At 42.3% G+C, this 19,083-nt stretch overlaps 1 protein-coding gene across 3 annotated transcripts in view; it reads left to right on the forward strand.

Moving 5' to 3' along the window:
* Positions 1 to 960: 960 nt before the first annotated feature.
* The window catches only part of TMBIM6 (transmembrane BAX inhibitor motif containing 6), a 43,312-nt gene continuing 25,189 nt past the window's right edge, over positions 961 to 19,083 (forward strand). The window contains exon 1 of one of the 3 annotated variants that reach the window (XM_077483297.1): positions 961 to 1,112. The gene's annotated coding sequence lies outside the window, so the exon portion shown is untranslated. The remainder of the gene's footprint in view (positions 1,113 to 19,083) is intronic. The other 2 variants (XM_077483301.1, XM_077483298.1) reach the window with 2 other exon arrangements.

Below are 19,083 nucleotides of genomic sequence, written 5' to 3' on the forward strand. Positions count from 1 at the left end.
TTTCACTGTGTTTTAGACTAGACTGGTGATCAGTTCGTAAAAAGCTGTAAAAAAAACAGCTCATACTCACTGATCATCAGCTGGCTGCAGCGATCTGCTCTCCTCTCCTCAGCGACGACTTCCGTATGAGGAGAGGAGAGCCGATTGCCTATCAACCGGCTGTTTGTTTACATCACATGACGGCTGTGATTGGACACGGTCGTCATGTGATCAGGAGGGCCAATCGCAGAGCCCTCCTGCCGATCCGAGATGCGCCGTGTCTGGGTGACGCATCGGGATCGTGCCGCTGCGTGGGCGCGCGCGATCCCCCTACTTCCGAAGGACGTTCAGGAACGTCCATTCAGAAGTAGAAGACTCCCACCCGGCCGTATATATACATTGGCCGGGTGGGAAGTAGTTAAAAAAAAGGGTGGGTGGTGCCTGTGACCTGACCAGGGGGGGGGTGGGGGGTTTGGTGGGTAGATTTCCACCCCCCCCCCCCAGAAATACACCCCCAGCCGCCACTGGTACACACTGGTACACACAATGAAATTATTGGACGAATCATCTTTTTTTTTTGGATGCTAGTCTCCAAATCGAATGTGGATAGGTTACTAAAGTACGAAAATTCTCATACGACAGAAATAATAAACTGGAAGTGCTGCAATTTATTTGTATTGTATTTTCAAAGGAAAACTGTACTGATTAAACAAAAATCGTATGATCTTGTATCATACAAGGACATTTTTCGTGTTTGTCACTTTGGATAATTTCGTACGACAGCTAACGATCAGATCAGCACACATCAAAACTGCCACTTGCCTTCATCACATTGCACAAAGCATCACCTGCACTTCTTCAATATTCCGCTGGGAGCGCTGTAGCAACACGAACAGACGTGCAGTTCAGCTCCAACGTCTCCTAACGTTCACCAATCACAGCGCGATCTCGCTCTGTTTACCGTTTCTCGTCGTGATGTCAGAGGACGCTCCTCCCACGTTCCCTGACTGACTAGAAGGCTAAGGGGCGGGGCTCGGGCTGCTGGTATCTGGTGGTGTGACACGTACGGCGGAAGCGGAGGGACAAACGGACGAGAGAGAAAGAAAGCGAGGGTTGCGTTAGGAAAGAGGCAGGTGAGTGGCGAGGCCGTGCGAGTCACATATGGGGGGCTGTATACACGGTATTATACGGGTGAGCGGCCCTTACTGCGACATACTAAGCCGCACTAGACTGGAGTAGGCCGCTCCGTAGAGCCGCAGCACAGCCGTGCCTTGTATTACCTGCCCAGCCGCCTGTGCTCGGTGTGGCGCAGTGTTGTGCCGGCGCAATATGGCGCTCTACCTGTGTATGTTCTCACCTATATGTGTATTTATAAGGGTTAGTACATCCAGTGATGACATATAGGTGCAGGTGACGTCTAAACACAATCATAAAACCCACATTCCTGTGTGGTCTTTAGAAGTATATGGCTTTCATTAGAATTCCTGCTGGAAGGGCCTTGTTCAGGCACTTCCTGTGACAACGCTTTTACAGGTTGTGTTCACGTGTTGTCACCCCGCCTCGTGTACCTCTGGTGGCGATCACAAGCGGCTGTGCTGACACATATGGTACAGGTATGTTCTGCTGAAGCCCACAGTAGGGATGATCTGGGGACAGGAAGCTGTCACCTGTACTAGGCCAATTATAAGGCCTATTCCCGCATGTATAGGTATGTCTGAGGGAAGGGCAACTCCCCACAGTGACCCAGTACAGGTGATCACTTCCTGGTGGGTTTGAACAAATATCTACTCTGGATGACACCAGACCATACCTGTACCATCTGTGTCAGTGCTACAGTCACATGTAGCCTCCGCTGGAGGTACACGAGACAGTGACAACGCATGAGCACTACTAGTAATAATGTTGTCACAGGAAGTGCCTGAACAAGGACCTTCCAAGCAGGATCAGCTGGTATTCCACCGAACTGTGATGTGCGGTGATCAGGTGCCTGTATGTAGACAAGAAGCTGCTGGAGGAGAGCACCAGTTATGAGATGCAAACAATGATGGTGAAAACTGTATTTAAAGCAGGAGTAAATCCGCTGACTTTTTTTTTTTTTTTTTACACCTGTAAGGGAAAAGGCATAATGAGCTAGTATGCACCGCATACTAGCTCATTATGACATATATGGCTGCAACTAACGATTATTTTCATAATCGATTAGTTGGCCGATTTATTGTTTCGATTAAATGGTTAATAAACTTAAAAAAAAAGTGTGGTGTATAATTTAGTTAATATGTAAAGTTTAAAAAAAAGGCAATTTAATCTTAAATATCTCTATGCAGTGGTAAATATAAATAACCAACTATATGGTTAGAGAGAAAAATATCTAATCCACTCTGAGAATAACAGACAGAAGAGATATACTGTATATATTAGAGGGGATATATACTATTAGAGGAGATGTACTATTAGAAGAGATATACTGTATATACTATTAGAGGTTATATACTATTAGAGGAGAGATCTAATGTATATACTATTAATAGAAATATAGTGTATATACTATTAGAGGGTCAATCTAGTAAATATCATCAGACTCATTAACTTTAACCCCATTTTGTTACTGGTCGGTTATGAAAATAGTAATCGTTTAGTTGTCGATTAATCGATTCGTTGTTTCAGCCCTAATGACATACTTACCTTTAGAATGAGGCATTGGCATCTCACTCGGTCCTCAGCGTGTCTTCTGGGTATCACGGCTCCGGCGCTGTGAGTGGCCAGAGCCACGATGTCGTCACTCCCACGCATGCGCTCAGGAGATTTTGTTCCCGGTAGGGTCTGGCGTCTGCCGGACTTAAAGCCAAGAATCCTCAGTGCCCATGCAGGTAAGCCTTATTATAGGCTTACCTGTAGATCAAAGTAAAAAATCTGACAATATAACCGCTTTAAAGCGGACCTTCAGGCTGGGCTCACACGCGTGCTGTGCGAATTGAAGCGCCGTTTTCACAGCTAATTGGCGAAGTAGTTGTTCAGCGTTTCCCGTCAGTTTTTGATCCGGTCAGGATTGCATCAGCATTTTATCCTGTTTACATCGGAATGCATCTGCGAATCAGATGCGTTCCCATAGAAAATAATGTGATTGCAATGCCCAGAAAAGGCACACGTTTTTTGAGCAGTGCGAATGCAACGCACATATGTGAACCAGATTAATTCAAATTAACATATTTTAAAATGTCATACAAATTGGATGCAGTGTATGCCGCATCCAATTCGCATAGGTGTGAACCCAGCTTTAGTCATTATTTTTATTTTTTTTCATCTTTCCATCTATTAAATCTTCTGCCCTTGTTGTTTTAACTTTGGATAGTAAAACATGTTTTTGTTCTGCCAGTAAAACCTTTATACTGCGCACTTCCCAGTTTATTGTCTGGTCATTTAGCCTAAGCTTATGACATCATGCACAGCTCTCTTATAGCCCTGGTTCACATTGATGCAGGATTCAAATCGTGCAAGTTCAGCTGAACTTGCACAATTTCATTCCCGCATGTCAGTGTGATGATTTCAGAGACATTTGTGCGGTTTTCTGCACAGATGTCTGTTGAAATTGCACCTGAATTCGCCAAAAGTAGTACAGAAACTATTTTTGGGGATCTGTGTCACGAAGTCTGCATCGCACTGATTCAGATGGTTCGATCGTGGGCAGTAGCTGCCGATTTGGGAATGTGTTTTGACATGTCAAATCGCATCAATGTGAACCCTTTCACACAACCGCGACTTCAAAGTCTCACAATTTTTCTACAATTTTACAGCTGCGCTTTTGAAGCAATTTCAGGTAATACCTGTCTACCTGGCATCAAAGTCAGATCAAGGTAGTACAGGGACTACTTTGAAGTCGCACATATATGAAAGATACTTATTGGCAATCATGGGGTACAACTTGAAATGCGACTTTTCAGTCGCAGGACAAATCGCACAATTGTGAAAGGGGCCTAACTTGTGAGTTTGCCGGGTGGGGGGGATGAGTCATAAGAGGGCCTTTGAGAGCTGCAGAACTGGAGGCGTGCCTCTGTATCTGTGTATATCCAGGAAGTGAACAGGCAGCAGCTTCAGCTGCCCACAGTTAAAATGGTTGCCACCAGACTCAGTGGAGGGAGATTTCTGCAGCATATTTGGCAAGTGTATATATATATATATATATATATATATATATATATATATATATATATATAATTTATTATGCAAAGCGGTTGGAGGGAAGCTTCAGAATGGCTAAAAGATGTTTTTATTACAAATTATGTGAGAAGACTTCAGTTCCTCTTTAAAGTGTTTCTAAATGTAAAAAAAAAGCCAAACATGTTATACTTACCTGCTATGTGCAGTGGTATTGTACAGGGTGGCCCCTATCCTCCTCTTCTGGGGTCCCTGGCGGTGATTTCGGCTCTTCTTTTTTTTTTTATTTATTATTTTTTTTTTTTTTATTTGCTACCATAGACAGCCGCTGGCTATATACACACACCACCCAAGTGGAAAGCTTGGATAGTAAAAGTACCAGTTTATCTTCTGCTTGCTTCCCCTGGGAATGTTTTCAGTCCTATATTGGTTGTGTAGGCATGACATGTTTTTGAATTGTGACAATTTCTATTAATTTCTTTGGATCGATGGGTGTTTCTTTGTATTAATCCCCCAGCTGCCTTGATGCCCACTGGCTGTCAACTAACCATGATGTTTGGTATGCCCTGATGGCTCTGGGCTGGTAGATCTTGAATCTTTTGGGAAAAAACTTCAGGTTGGCCATCTGTTTAGAGCAGGGGTCTCCAAACTTTCAAAACAAAGGGCCAGTTTATTGTCCTTCAACTTCTGGAGGGCCAGACCATGGCCAGTGTGAGTGGAACTTTTCCTGGTTTCCGTGGTAGTAAACATCGCTACATTTGGTATTTGGAGGGGAGAATAGTGCCCCATCCATGGCATCATAGGAGGGAATAGTGCCCCATTATTGGTGTTAGTGGAAGAAATCTTGTCAGATGGCAAAATAGTGCCTCGAGGGCCGGATAAAGGCAAGCAAAGGGCCACAGTTTGGAGACCATTGGTCTAGAAAAGCCTTGCTCCGCAAGGGTTCTGTGGAACATATGCCTCTTCCATAAGTTGTTCTGTTTTTTTTTTTTTTTTTTTTTTTTTTTTTTAGCTATTTCTGCTGCTCAGATAAGTAACTACTGACAGCAAGTATCTTTTAGCTATCTGTAAGGCCTCATCACACTGGACATTTTATAATAATGTTATAAAAACGCCAGTAGCTTTGCAGTGAGTTTCAACATTTTCAGTGTTTTTGCAATAGTGGTTTTTAGTGATTTTAATCTTCTTCTTTTTTTTTTTTTTTCCAATGGGATCAAAAATGTTAAACGCTGGTGAGCCTAGTGTTTATTTCTTTTAAGCCTTTATCTGCGTTTTTTGACTTAAGAGTTCTTGCAGCTGAAACACTCCTCTCAGAACCAACTTGCTGTGGGTTTTTTTTTTTTTTTTTTTTAAACTACAGCCAAAAACAGTTAACAGCCTATGTGTGCATGGACACATAAGATAACATGCTGGAGAGTTTGACTTTTTTTCTCCTACAAAGTCTAAAGCCAGCTGTAAAAACGTCCAGTGTGCTTGAGGCCTAAGGGGGGCGTTTTTCTCTCTGACCACCTGGACCTGCCCCCTCTGACTCTCCCCAAAAAATGTGTATGTATATATATATAATAATTTTTTTTTTTTTTTTTTGTTCAGACGCCACCTTACTTTCACTGGGAAGTTATGTTAGGTGTTTTTTACAGGGGGGGGGGGGGGGGAGGGAGGTTGAGAGAGGCTGGTATAGACTGTAAACAAGTGGCAACGATGCAACCCTGTGAAACTTCCACCTAGACAGGGTTATACAACATGATGACAGCTTTTGCAACACTACGACACTCCTGACAGCATGTCCTGCTAGTAGATCAACTTGTTTTGTTACTATAAGCCAGACTATGATGGTCTCTATGGGATAATGGCTGTGTTGTTTAATGAGCAGCCGAAAGAGATTAGTATCAGAAGATGTAAACATATGTTGGTATGCCAGGACTAAACAGTCCGATTCCTGAAAAACGTAGAGAAGGCTTTATCCACCGGGGTTCATTCAGAGATTGTTAGGGGTCCCTTAAGCAATAATTTTTCTTAACACCTACAATGACCACCAACGCAAGAGGGTCAATTTTTCACTGGCAATATAAGAGGTTGCATCTACATTGATCACCAGTGTAAAGGAGCTTTTTTTTTTTTCCCCCACCACTGGCCACTGATGTAAGTGGTAATTTTTTCCACTTTCCACTAACGTAAAGTGAAACTACAATTTTTTACAGCCTGTGATTATGGCTATTCTACATTTCCATGTTTAACATTAAGGTATAAAGCAAGGGAGTGTTATAAAATAATTGGCCCTGGGTGTCAGATACTAGGCATGTCCTATATTTATATTAAAATTTTCAACGGCATACTGATCATTAGAGGTCGACCGATATATCGGCCGATATTTGGCCTTTTTTAATTAATCGGCATCAGCCGATTGTGCTGATAAAAAAGCCAATTACATGTTCAGTGCAACTTGCAAACTCTCTGGGCAGGCTGCCAAGAAAAGATCAAAGTGATACAATGTTTCTTCTTCAATGGGCTGAACTCCCTGTGTAGAGTTCAGTTTAACCATTTAAAGACTAAATCTTTTTTGACACTTGTTGCTTACAAGTAAAAATCCAGTATTTTCTGCTAGAAAATCACTCAGAAGCCCCAAAAATTATATATATATTTTTAACAGAGACCCTAGGGAATAAAATAGCGGTTGTTGCAATATTTTATGTGGCGCAGTATTTGCGCAGAGGTCTTTCAAACGCAAGTTAGCCCTTTTTTTTTTTTTTCGTCCAAAAGTTTTGAGTACCTGTTTTTGTGTATTTAATAAATAGTTTTTTGTTTTTTTTAATCTAAATTATACATACAAGTGAACTGATTGGAGGTTTGTTTTGTTAAATAAATACATTTGTAAGAAATTTTCTGCACCACTTATTAAGGCTGCTTTCACACTGGATTTTTAGCCGCAAATCGCCTGAAAAACGCCCACAGTGTGAAAGGTGTCCAACTTAGATTTTATAAGATGAAGGGGGGGGGGGGAACGGTCTAACATATCGGCATCATATATCGGCCATCGGCCGCCACGATTTCTAAATATCGGCATCGGCCAGAGAAAAACCCGTATCGGTCGACCTCTACTGATCATGCTCATTTACAATGAAATGGAGATATAATGCTTCTTAGCAGGAGTTCCTTAAGACCTCCAAACTATTTTAAGGCAGCGGTAGGCAAATTTTAAAGCAGGGTTCCACCCACAAATGGAACTTCCACTGGTTGCCCCCCCCCCCCCCCCCCCATTGTCATACTTGGCACCTTTTCAGGGGGGAGCAGATACCTGTCAAATCCAGGTATTTGCTCCCACTTCCAGTGAAAGAGCGCCTTGCGTTATGCGGAACTATGTTATGTCCGGGCCCTCCCCCTTCGCCCGCCAGAAGACAACAGGAGCCATTCAGAATGTGAAAGTCTTTACTGCCTGGTTCCCTTACCAGGAATGGCGGCAGCACCACCCATGAGTTGATTGGCTTCGGGTGCTGACATCGCGGGCTCCCTGAACAGGTAAGTGTCCATATAGTAAAAGTCAGCAGCTACAGTATTTGTAGTTGCTAACTTTTTTTGTTTTTTTTTGTTTTTGTTTTGTTTTTTTGTCCCCAGGCAGAACTACGCTATTTTTTTTTTTTTTTTTTTAATTACTTTTTATTAAGTTTCATGAAATAGAATTCAGGAGCCAGTCTGTCCAATCCAGAGGCCAGCAGGATTTATTTATTTATTTTAGGAGCCAACACCATTGACCACTAGAGCAAACCTCAAAAGTTAGGCACCAGCTGTAATGTTTAATGGCACTGACTACCTGGCTCTTGAGATCCAGCTCTGTTTTAAGGGTTCATCCAGGTTAAAAAGCTGCACTGGCTCTCCTATGCTCCTCCTTTTCTCATTACTCCCCTTTTCCTTTCTGGACTCCTTGTTCAGCACTCTGTCCTTCTTTCCCCCTTTTTTGCCTTCTGCTTTAATTAAATGTTGCGCCCCCCCCCCTTATTCTTCTTTTTTTTTTTTCTTTGGTTATCCCATTTTTGGCGGACACATCCGGGCCCTTTGCTTACCTTAGCCCCTGAGTCTTACGGCTCAGGCGTTTTGCATTGGTCCCCAACCTGGGTCGGTAGGTCGTGATTCGTTAAGTCTGTACTTGTAATGACACATCTTTGTGTTTTCTTGCAAATTCTGCATTGTCTAATGTTCATATCCCCTGAGTGGGAATTTTATATTTGTTCTTTATATGCTAATAAATATCATGTATCCTATGCATTAAGGTGTAAACCCCCCCCCCCCCCCCCCCATTTTACTCACCTGAGCCTGTCCATTCCCATGGCGGAAACGTGCTCCTACTCCCTGCTCGTTTTCTCGGCTCTTGATTGGATAGATTGATAGCAGAGTAGCCATTGGCTCCCGCTGCTGTCAATCAAATACAATGCCAGACTTTGCCCCACTCCCCACATCATTCTGTGTCTGGACACAAATGCTGGACTCGGGAGTGCACGGTTACTCCCAGGGAGAGCGCTTCTCCTAGGGGGTTTCCTGATGCGGGGAGGAGCTATGAGCGCCGTTGGGGGAACCCCAGAAGAAAATATGCACATAAGACTAGCTGTGGGTCAGCTTGTTTCAATCCTCTACATCCTGTGATGGTCTGGCTGCTGGCGATGGTGCCATGCACTGTAGTAGCATTGGCGACATACAGCAAGTTGTGTCATCTTCCGAAGTGGTAAGAGTGATTTCTTTCTGCCAGAAACAAGGACATCTGCACTCCTGTCCTTTCTGCCTTGTATTTTTATCAATAAATACTAAGCAGACTCTGGCCGATGTGGAGATCATAAGGTAACCCATCGGGGGCGAACATGACAGCTAAATTTGGGGGGCTTTTAGGGTGTGCAGAGGGAGAATTTTTAAGAAGATCGTGATATTGATCAAACCTCTTGTGATGCCCTCTATAAACTTCTATTAGCAGTTTGTACTCTGTATTTAACAGCAGGCCCCCTTTTTAATATACATACACTACTAACATGATGTATTATTCAAATCTGGCTCTTTACAATTGTCCCCTTTCTGCCATCTGTCCACATGCGTTCTAAGAGGAAGCAATAAGGATGGTGAGGTTCAATGTGAGTGAGTTCCTGTGCAAGTTTCAAGATAAATGTCCAGTTTCAATGTCTTACAAATGATGTGGATTTCTGAAAAATGAAAGTGAAACAGCTGAATATTTTAACGTAGGATATTAGTATATGGTAAGCGCTGTGTAAGTTTCAGCTAAGGCTTGCTTATGTTCAAGATATTTTACATGCTTATAAAACCAATTACAATGAGGCCCCTCCTTTCTACTGTAAAGTTTTGGTTTCCTAGCTCCTTTATAATACAGACACTTCTTGTAGAATGGCCTTCCTGATGAACAGGTTGAGATTTGAGCTATGGGTGGCACCTTTGGCCCCCATCAGCCAAACATCCTTTGGTTTGAAAATCATAGGAGCTGGGTGAAAAATGGCAGATGCAGCTACTGTGTTCAGCTATTCTGACAGGCTTTGGTAATCCAAATATAAATAAAAAACACATACCGCGCTGTGTTATATAATAAAAAGCGGCTTGCTCAGCCGAAGACAAATGGCACAAATAACAAAAAATAGAAAAATGCAGCGCTTACAATTATGTAAAAAAAAAAAAATGATATTGAATAACACCACTAACAGATTATGATGTAATGTCCACTAAAGTGAATAGACAAAAAAAATGAAAATAAATATAAGTCCACCACGTGAAAATTTTTATTGGCATCAAAAGGTATATACATTTTCGTAATAATTTTCTAGGAATTCATCAAAGTAGACATGTTGAAAAAAGAAGTAACCGGTATCTTGTGAGGCTTTCTGTAACTGGTGGACTTTCATATCGGCATATAGCACCTAAGTCAACCAGGCTTGTAGTGATGAACACTGTGATATGAACCTCTCGGCAATCCAGAATCCATGGCAGCTAGGGCTGCAACTAACGATTATTTTCAAAATCGATTAGTTAGCCGAATATTGTTTCAATCTTTGCTTGCGTGATTTTGCAGCGATTTGCATTTTTGCAATTTTTTGGGCTAATTTGTTGGCCAGAATAAAAAACACAAATTGCTGAAAAAACACATTACATGCTTCTCTATTGAAGCATATTGAACCAAAAAAAAGCACAGTTTTGTGTGAATGTGTCCCATAGGAAATCATTTAAATGAACTGTAGTACGGTTCTGCAAAAAACACATAGATGTGAACCAGGTCTAAGACGCTTAGTAACATAATGGGGTTAAAAAAAAACCTAAAAGTAGCCCTTTTATAGTACAAAAAAGCAGATAATCACTACTGTACGGGGTTAATTATTTTTATTTTTTTTCTGTAGAACTGAACTTTTTACAGAAGCGATTATTTGCTCTTTTTGTACTATAAAGGGCTCTTTTTTTTTTTTTTTTTAACCCCATTATGTTACTGGCCAATTAATCGATTATGAAAATAGTAATAGATTAATTTCATAATCGATTAGTTGTCTATTAATCCATTCTTGTTTCAGCCCTAGCCACGATTACATAAAAATTCAGGAACGGCCACTGGTCAACAAGGTTTTTCTCACGAATGGGCAATTGGATATCAGACAAAGAGACGACCAAGGAGGTTTCTCATATCCACACGTGGAAACCAAAGAATAAAACAAATTTCCACATAATGTGATATTGTTTAGGAGGAATGTTTATTAAAAAAAATGGTAAAATTGAACCCTCACATTTGAAGAGGCGATCAAAGGCTTATTGGACATAAAATGGCGCAGTAGTGATGGCAGCACTTGACCTGATGCGTTTTGTCAGAATAGACGTCATCTGGGGTCTGGCTTCTGGGATGTTTCTACTCCTGTTGTGCATTGCCTGGCTGTAGACAGGCTTGTAGTAGTGATCCCCAGCTGTGCAGTGTAAGGTCTTTGACTCTAGTTAATAATTGTTTTTTTTTTTTTTTTACAAACTTGTAAGTTGAACTTTTGGAACTGTATATCTGCTGACAGGTTTGTGTGCCGTTTTTCTGTTTTTATCATATACCTCTTTGCATATATAGTATATTATGTATGTGTGATTTATTGGTTGTGATTACAATATTTAACCACTAGGGATCCGCGTTATAGCCGAATGACGGCTACAGTGCGACCTCCTTTGCCGGGACGACGTCAATAGGAGGGGCGCGTGCGGCGCGCTCTGTGATCAGCGAGTCTGAGACTCGCCTGATCACGGATCGAAGCAAGGGGTCGATCCCGACCCCTTACCAAGTGATCAGCTGTCAGCCAATGACAGCTGATCATGTGATCACACCAGAGCCGGTAATCAGCGCGAGGAGAGAAAAAAAAAGCTGATCACCGGCGGCTGTGAGAGGGACTAAAGTCCCAATCACGGCCAAGCCATCAGTGCCCACCTGCCCCTTGCCAGTGCAACATATATATAGTAAATGTGCCACCTATCGGTGCCCACAATCTGCGTTAACAACAGTGCTGCACCTCATATGCCACATATCCGTGCCCATCAGTGTCATCTACCAGTGCCCAGCAGAGCCACCTATCAGAGCCGCCTTATCAGTGCCCACCAGTGCCGCCTCATCAGCGCATTTCAATGAAGGAGAAAAATTACCTGTTTGCAAAATTTTATAACAAACTATATGAAACGTGATTTTTTTTTTTTTTTTTTTGCGTCTTTTTTTGTTTGTTTAGCAAAAAATAAAACTCCCAGCTGTAATTAAATACCACCAAAAGAAAGCTCTATTTGTGGGGAAAAAGATAAAAATTTCATTTGGGTACGGTGTTGTATGACCGCACAATTGTCATTCAAAATGCATCAGCCCTGAAAGCTAAAAATTGATCTGGGCAGGAGGGGGGTTTAAGTGCTCAGTAAGCAAGTGGTTAATCAGCGTGCATGAAGGGGGCTTTAGTAGTGTCACCTGAACTCCATTGTCTAGTTCACTGCCTTGTAAACATTCATAACAAGCGCAGCCTCATGTTAATCTTTTTTAGCTTTAGCCCCGGTTCACACTATTGCGATGCGGGAACCAGTGCGATTCCAGTGCCGGTTTCCACATCACATCTCCCTTGCAGGCAGTTCATACCATCCTCTGCAAATCCCTGCGGGTGTCAATACAAAGTTTATGACTCCCTCAGATTGGTTCAAAGGGCGAACTGTCAATTCTGACAGACATCGGATCACACCTATTCGATTCCAGTGCGGGGGGAAAAAAAGATTCCTGCACCCCCCCACCCCCCCCCCCCCCCTTTTATTTTTTTTTATTTTTTGTGTGCGAATCCAGCCATACATTGCAAGGACATGGCATGTGATTGGCACAGCAATGCAATGCTAACAGGCATTACATGTGATTCGCATATGTGTGAACCCAGGCTTAGCCCAGGTTCACACTGAGCTGTGGGAATGAAGTGGTCTGAGTTCAGCTGAACTTGCATAATTTCACTCCCGCATGTCGGTCCCGATTTTGGTCGCAATTTCAGAGACATCTGCGCGGCAGCCTGAAATCACAAAAAGTAGTACAGAAATTACTTTTTGAAATCTGTGCAGCGCCACACTGATTAAGATGGTGCCATTGACTGAAATTGCCGCTGATTTGCCATGTCAAAACGCTCCAGTGTGAACCAGGGCTTAAACCTCTAAGCTGTAGTGCTGTGAGATGTATTTTGCTGTGGGTTGCAGTTACCCAAGTCGTAACAATGATGTTTGATCTAGTACAAATTAAGCCATTTTATTGGTGGGGTGTGAATGTGTTTTTTTTGGTAGTACCAGATAATGTAAGCATGTGCAAGTCCTCAGTAATTTCCATACACTGCTGTTTGAAATCTTTTTAAATGAAAAAGTATGGCCAAAGCTTTTTTATTTCTCTTCTGTACAACACGATTGCACGCACTTTTGCACTTCCGTGATCCAGAATCAGCTGACAGTGGGCTAAAGTTCAGTCAGTTATGTCGCAGCTCAAGGCTCTGGAAGGATCCCTACCCTTCCCCACATTGAGGAGAGTCAGAGCAGAGAGCAATGACTGACAGTTACCAGTCTCCGCTCAGAGTGGACCGAGAACTGCTGAACAATCAGTGGTCAGCCTGGTCAAGTTCTTGGGCTTAGAGCTGGCAGAGGCTTTTATTTAAACACACACTTCTTTAAATGGGTCTGACATTAATTACTAATGGGTAATTATCTCCGTGTAGGAAAATGCCACCAGGATGAGAAGTTTAGAGTAATATATATATTTTTTTTTTCTGTGGTGGTCAATATTCTATTGTGTGGAATCTCAGTGGTGTGTGTTTGTTTGTTTGTGTTTGTTTTTTTTTTTTTTTTTTTTTTTTACCTTTTTTCTCCAATACAGGAGATGGCAGTTGTCTTAAATCTGAATGACCCCATGAGCTATGACTATTGCCACAGACCTTTTAATCCATTGACTCTTAAATACTTGAAAGCTGAAATTCATTTTTATTTTGTTGCTTTGCAGCACCAGGGACCGTCACTTATGTCTGAATGCTGAATAGCGTAGAAATCTTTTTTGCATCTTACCAGGTCCTCCCCACAGTACTGATCTTTCACTGCTCCTGGGAATAACCTTGGCCACATGAAAGAGTTTCCCCAATCTTTCCGACCACCTCTTCCATTCATAGAACTCATACTGTTCTGTCACAGAATGCAAAGTGAGTGGAAGATTGACAGGTGAATGACATTATCTGCCTCCTCCAACCACAGACTACTTTGCATTCTGGGAAACTGAGAGTTCTATGAATGGAGTACATGAAGTGAACAGCTTTATCATAGCGGCTCATGTAGGTTTCTACACTATGCCGCAGCAAGCCTGACATGAGCCATGCTCCATTAGAGATTTATGCCCCTGGTGCTGCATAGCACAAAAAAAGCAGTATTGAACCCCAAAGCAAGCCTTTACTAAATTTGCAGTTTACCAAATCCTTAGATGTGGTAGTTGCATTCGTGTTTTTTTTTTTTTTTTTCACCTGTTGATACTGCCAGTAAGTCTGTTCTTTTTCAACATGCTGTCCTACAAATATAGCAGTTAGAGGGTTAAAAACAACAATTTAACACTAACAGGGGTGCTTACAATGATAAAGTCTTAATTATTTACGATATTTAAAACCTTTTATTCCAAACAGAATAAAACTCTTGCTCTGACTGCTTAAAAAGTGTGAGCTGGAATTTGGTTTCAATTTTTTAGTGTATGTAAATCGGATGGTGCATTTAACACCCCCTCCCCCAAAAATCACAATTCTGCTGCCCAAATGTGTTGCTTCTTCTCTGAGTATAGATGCCCTAATACAAATGTGTTACTACCCAGATCTCCAAGTAAAAGGGGGGGGGAATAAACGAATGCAGACACCACAGCTAATGATTGGTAAGCTTTAATATAGCACAGTTTTGGTTTTAATACCTCTCTCTAACTAAACTTCAGCTTTAAAATGAGCTTCCTGTAGTCAAACTTAACATGGTTTTAAACAATATCTTAATTTTTTTTTTTTGTTTAATTTTTTTATCTTGATGCATTCTATGACGCTTTACTGACATTTTTGCAGAGGTTTGCGGCCTGAAAAGGGGTGAAACGATCCGCTGTATCGGCACTTTGCCAGCAGTTCGGAGGTGCTGCCCATTTATTTCATTGGGCAGGGCGGTTTAGGGGCGGTGTATACACCGCTCCAAAGATGCTGCTTGCAGGAGTCCCTTTTAACATTCTGCCAGCGCATCCCCTCAGTGTGAAGGCACTCGGGCTCCCACACTGAGACTGCAGGGGAGCCGTTATACAGGCGCTATTTTTAGCCCAAAAGCGCCTGAAAAATGCCTCAGCGAGAAAGGGGTCTAAGAGGGTGGCTACATTCTAGATATAAATAACGTAAAGTGCTGCACTGCTATCAATGCTAATATAAAGTGTGATGTCTTCATGTGCTAATATCATTCAAAAGCTACTTTCTATACATGTACCACATTAAAAACCAATAATAAGAGTGATCTTAATTATAAAAATGCTCAATGATAATTCCTATAGATTCATCAAAATACTGTGCAAAGGGATTAATAGTTTATAATATATATTTAAGTACAACAAAATCTGATTGTTCCACGTGTTTGACTCCCCGTGATACCTTTTCACCAGAGATTAAAATCAAAAAGTACAGCAAAACACCATGTGCATCTTTTAGTCTCCCAACACGTTCACCTCAAATATGTATCAGTAGTGCATGTATTAACCAATACGTCACGTGTTCCCATTCTTAATCTGGTACCACTCTCCCCTCCCATCTACAGGGATCCCTCTCCGGATAACTCCTTATTATGCAGGATGTTTTGTGGTTCCTTTAATCTCACCCACAATTCATCTGACCATTCTGCATAGCTCTTAACATGGGGAAGTGAAAATACAGAGCTCCCATAGTGTAGTAGATTAAACACCAGCATCTATTTATTAAATTGCATATACACTCACATTTGAAATATTAAAACCATGCTGTGTGTTTACCCAAAACTGAAACTCATGGGCGTCCTATTACATCACTTTTGGTGTGCACCAGCCTCTCCTCTCGCCCTACACATTATGTCACACTCACGTGACTTCCTCAGGGGGTCACATTTGTGCATAAGCACAGGGAGCATGTCGATTTGATTTTTTTTTTTTATCCAAAACTATTTTTTACACTGTTTCTTTAAAAAGAAAAATCTTTTTATTAACTATATCCCTATCACAAGGGATGAACAATATCCCTTGTGACAGCATGGACTGTGACAGGTCCTCTTTATGGAGTGATCTGGGGTCTCTTCTCTGGCCTCCAATGCAGCCAATTGGACACATCGGTCTGATCAGCTGCTTTTCTGGCCACTAACAGCCAGGTAAACAGAGTGACTGACAGATCTGGAAGTGACGACAAATTTCTCTTTTCCGGGGTCAGAGAGGAAGGGAAGAACGTCCGTTCCTCTCTTTATGCTGTGCAGCCATCACCATTGGTCTGAGTGCTCCTGTGCTCCACAATCATGGCAGAGCCTGGGAAAGGCAGTGGCTGGAGGGGAGGTACCACATTCTGCCACCCACAGAAGTGATCGGCCTGTTCAGCGACTCGTATCACTTCTGCATTAGAGTGAACCGCTGGTTGAAAATTAAAAAATTGGGATGATGCCTCCCAGTATAACCACTGCAAACAGAGGACGTCCTATGCCTACAGTCAGCAAGTGGTTAAATATTTGTGCATAGCCAGACCACGTTTCACTTTATTGTGCAGCTTGTTAGTTTTTTTTCAGTACTGCTATTTATAGGGGTTTCTTACGACACCATCACTTTTAGGCCCCATGCATACGAGACGCTGGTGCAAACTCTGCTGGACACATGTTTTTAAAAGCTGAAACCAGTGTTTAGAAACGCCAGTTTTGTCACAATTTAGTGGTGTTTTACCGTGTTTGCGTCTAGAAGCGTTTAGTTAAGATAACAACATAGACCCTCCCCAAGCTCAAAAAAACAGTATTAACTACTTCAGCCATTTTGTGAGACCAGAGTGAGTAGCAGCAGCAGTGTACTTGTATTTAGCGTGTCACTTGCCACAAGTTGGGGATTGTCCACTTGCTAGGACACCTGCCACGTCACTTGCCGCAAGTTGGGGATTGTCCACTTGCTAGGACACCTGCCACGTCACTTGCCGCAAGTTGGGGATTGTCCACTTGCTAGGACACCTGCCACGTCACTTGCCGCAAGTTGGGGATTGTCCACTTGCTAGGACACCTGCCACGTCACTTGCCGCAAGTTGGGGATTGTCCACTTGAAATTGTTTAAAATATTTTTTTAATGGTTTTTCCTCATTTGCCATCATTTTTGAGATTTTTAATTTTTTCACCTTTAAAAACGCTTATAAATGAAAGCGCGGTACCGGCGTTTTGCGTCTGAACCCATTTTTTGCTTCTGGAAAAACGAGGTTAAACGCAACTGCATAAAAACGTCAAACGAGACTGTGTACATGGACACATAGGATTACATTGAATGAGTTCAGGACCAGTTGAAGAAAAAGTGTCCAACTGCCTCTGAGCACGCGTTTAACAGCGTCTCGTGTGCATGGGGCCTTATTATTGTATATCATCTCGACATCTTGCTTTTCATACAGTTTACACTACAAGTATTTTACAAGCGATTTATGTTTGGACTCTTTCCTGTTGGGTTTGTTATACATGCTTTTCAGGAAAGTGAAGATTCTTATTTTATTGTATTCCCCCCCCCCCCCCCTTTCACACTGGGGCGGTGCGGGCGTCGGCAGTAAAGCACTGCTATTTTTACTGGCGCTTTACCGTCGTTTTAGTAAAACCACCCCGCTAGCGTCCGAAAAGGTTAAAACCGCCCGCAAAGCACCGCTGTAGTGGCGCTTTGCCAGCGGTATAGACGCGCTGCCCCATTGATTTCAATGGGTAGGAGCGTTGAATACACCGCTCCTTTCACCGCTCCAAAGATGTGGCTAGCAGGACTTTTTTTCACCGTCCTGCTAGCGCACCGCTCCAGTGTGAAAGCCCGAGGGGCTTTCACACTGGAGTGAAAGGGCTGGTTTTTACAGGCGCTATTTTTAGCGCTGTAGCGCCTGAAAACTGCCCCAGTGTGAAAGGGGCCTTACTCAGGACTACTTTTATGACTTCTTTAGAATTGGTATGTTTTGTTGCACTATAGTATTTAACACTCATTCAGTGCCTGAAAATACTGGGTATAATCAGCTGACTTAATTTATACTTGCACTTTGCTTAAAGTGTTTGTAAAGGCTATTTTTTATTTTATTTTTAATTTTTTTTTCTCCACTTGACCCCTGGAAGATTTACCCCCCCCCCCCCGACCAGGCCATTTTTTGCGCTACGGGACTGCGTTCCTTTAACTGACAATTTGTGCATGAAATGTAATGTACCCAATTCAAATTGATGTAATCTTTCCCCACAAATAGAGCTTTCTTTTGGTGATATTTGATGACCTTTTTTTTGACCTTTTTTTTTTTTTTATATAGCATCTACAAACTATGGTGTATGTGTGTGACTGACGCACACGCGCACGCACACACACAGCGATCAGAGACTTATAGTGGGACTGCAATATTACACTAGACACTAACAAACTTTTGACACTGTTGGAACCAGTGACACACTAATACAGTGATCAGTGCTAAAAATATGCACAGTCACTGTCCTAATGACACTGGCTGGGAATGATTAACATCTAGGGTTAACTGTGTGGCTGCTGGTGTTTTGTGGTACTGTGTGCTGCTTTTGCTCAGGGAAGTGAGGGATTTTATTCCATAATTTTGTAGGAACACAAAATCCATCCCTTCCCTCCTGTCGGTATGGAGATCTGCCTTGTTTACATAGGCAAGTCTCCTTTCTGTGTCTGCCTGATGATTGGCAGGTGCTGACGGACATCCAGTGTCCAACACCCGCAGATCGCCTTGTGCTGTGATTAATTACAACAGAAGCAGGTTGGTGTCGTGCGCCCCCTAGACAAAAATCCAGGAGGCCTGTAGCAGTAAATGTGCTGTGGGGTGTTAAGTGGGTAAATAACAAACATGTCATACTTCCCTGCACTGTGTAAAAGTTTTGCACAGAGCAGCCCTAATCCCCCTCTTCTTGAATCCCCCCATAGTAAGCTGCTTGCTATGGGGACACGCTGCATGCTCGCTCCCGAGCCCCTCACACTCCCCCACTCCAAACTCGCTTGCTGTGATTGACAGTAGTGGGACCCAATGGTTCCTGCTACTGAAACTCAACCATTAGGACCACTTTAAACCTTGCCATGCAGTTACAACATTGACCTTGTGGTGCATTTTATGACATAGGTCATGTGATTGGGGCAAAATAGGAAAACTCAAATTATATCAATAGAATCCTGGTCAATTTTTTTATTTTGTATGTGCTTCTAAAAATATATGGCACATATAATATGTATGTGACCTTGTG

The sequence above is a fragment of the Lithobates pipiens genome, unplaced genomic scaffold (genome assembly GCF_037356315.1).
Source record: "Lithobates pipiens isolate NorthernLeopardFrog02 unplaced genomic scaffold, aLitPip1_a1.2 Scaffold_16, whole genome shotgun sequence".
Taxonomy (NCBI): Eukaryota; Metazoa; Chordata; class Amphibia; order Anura; family Ranidae; genus Lithobates; species Lithobates pipiens.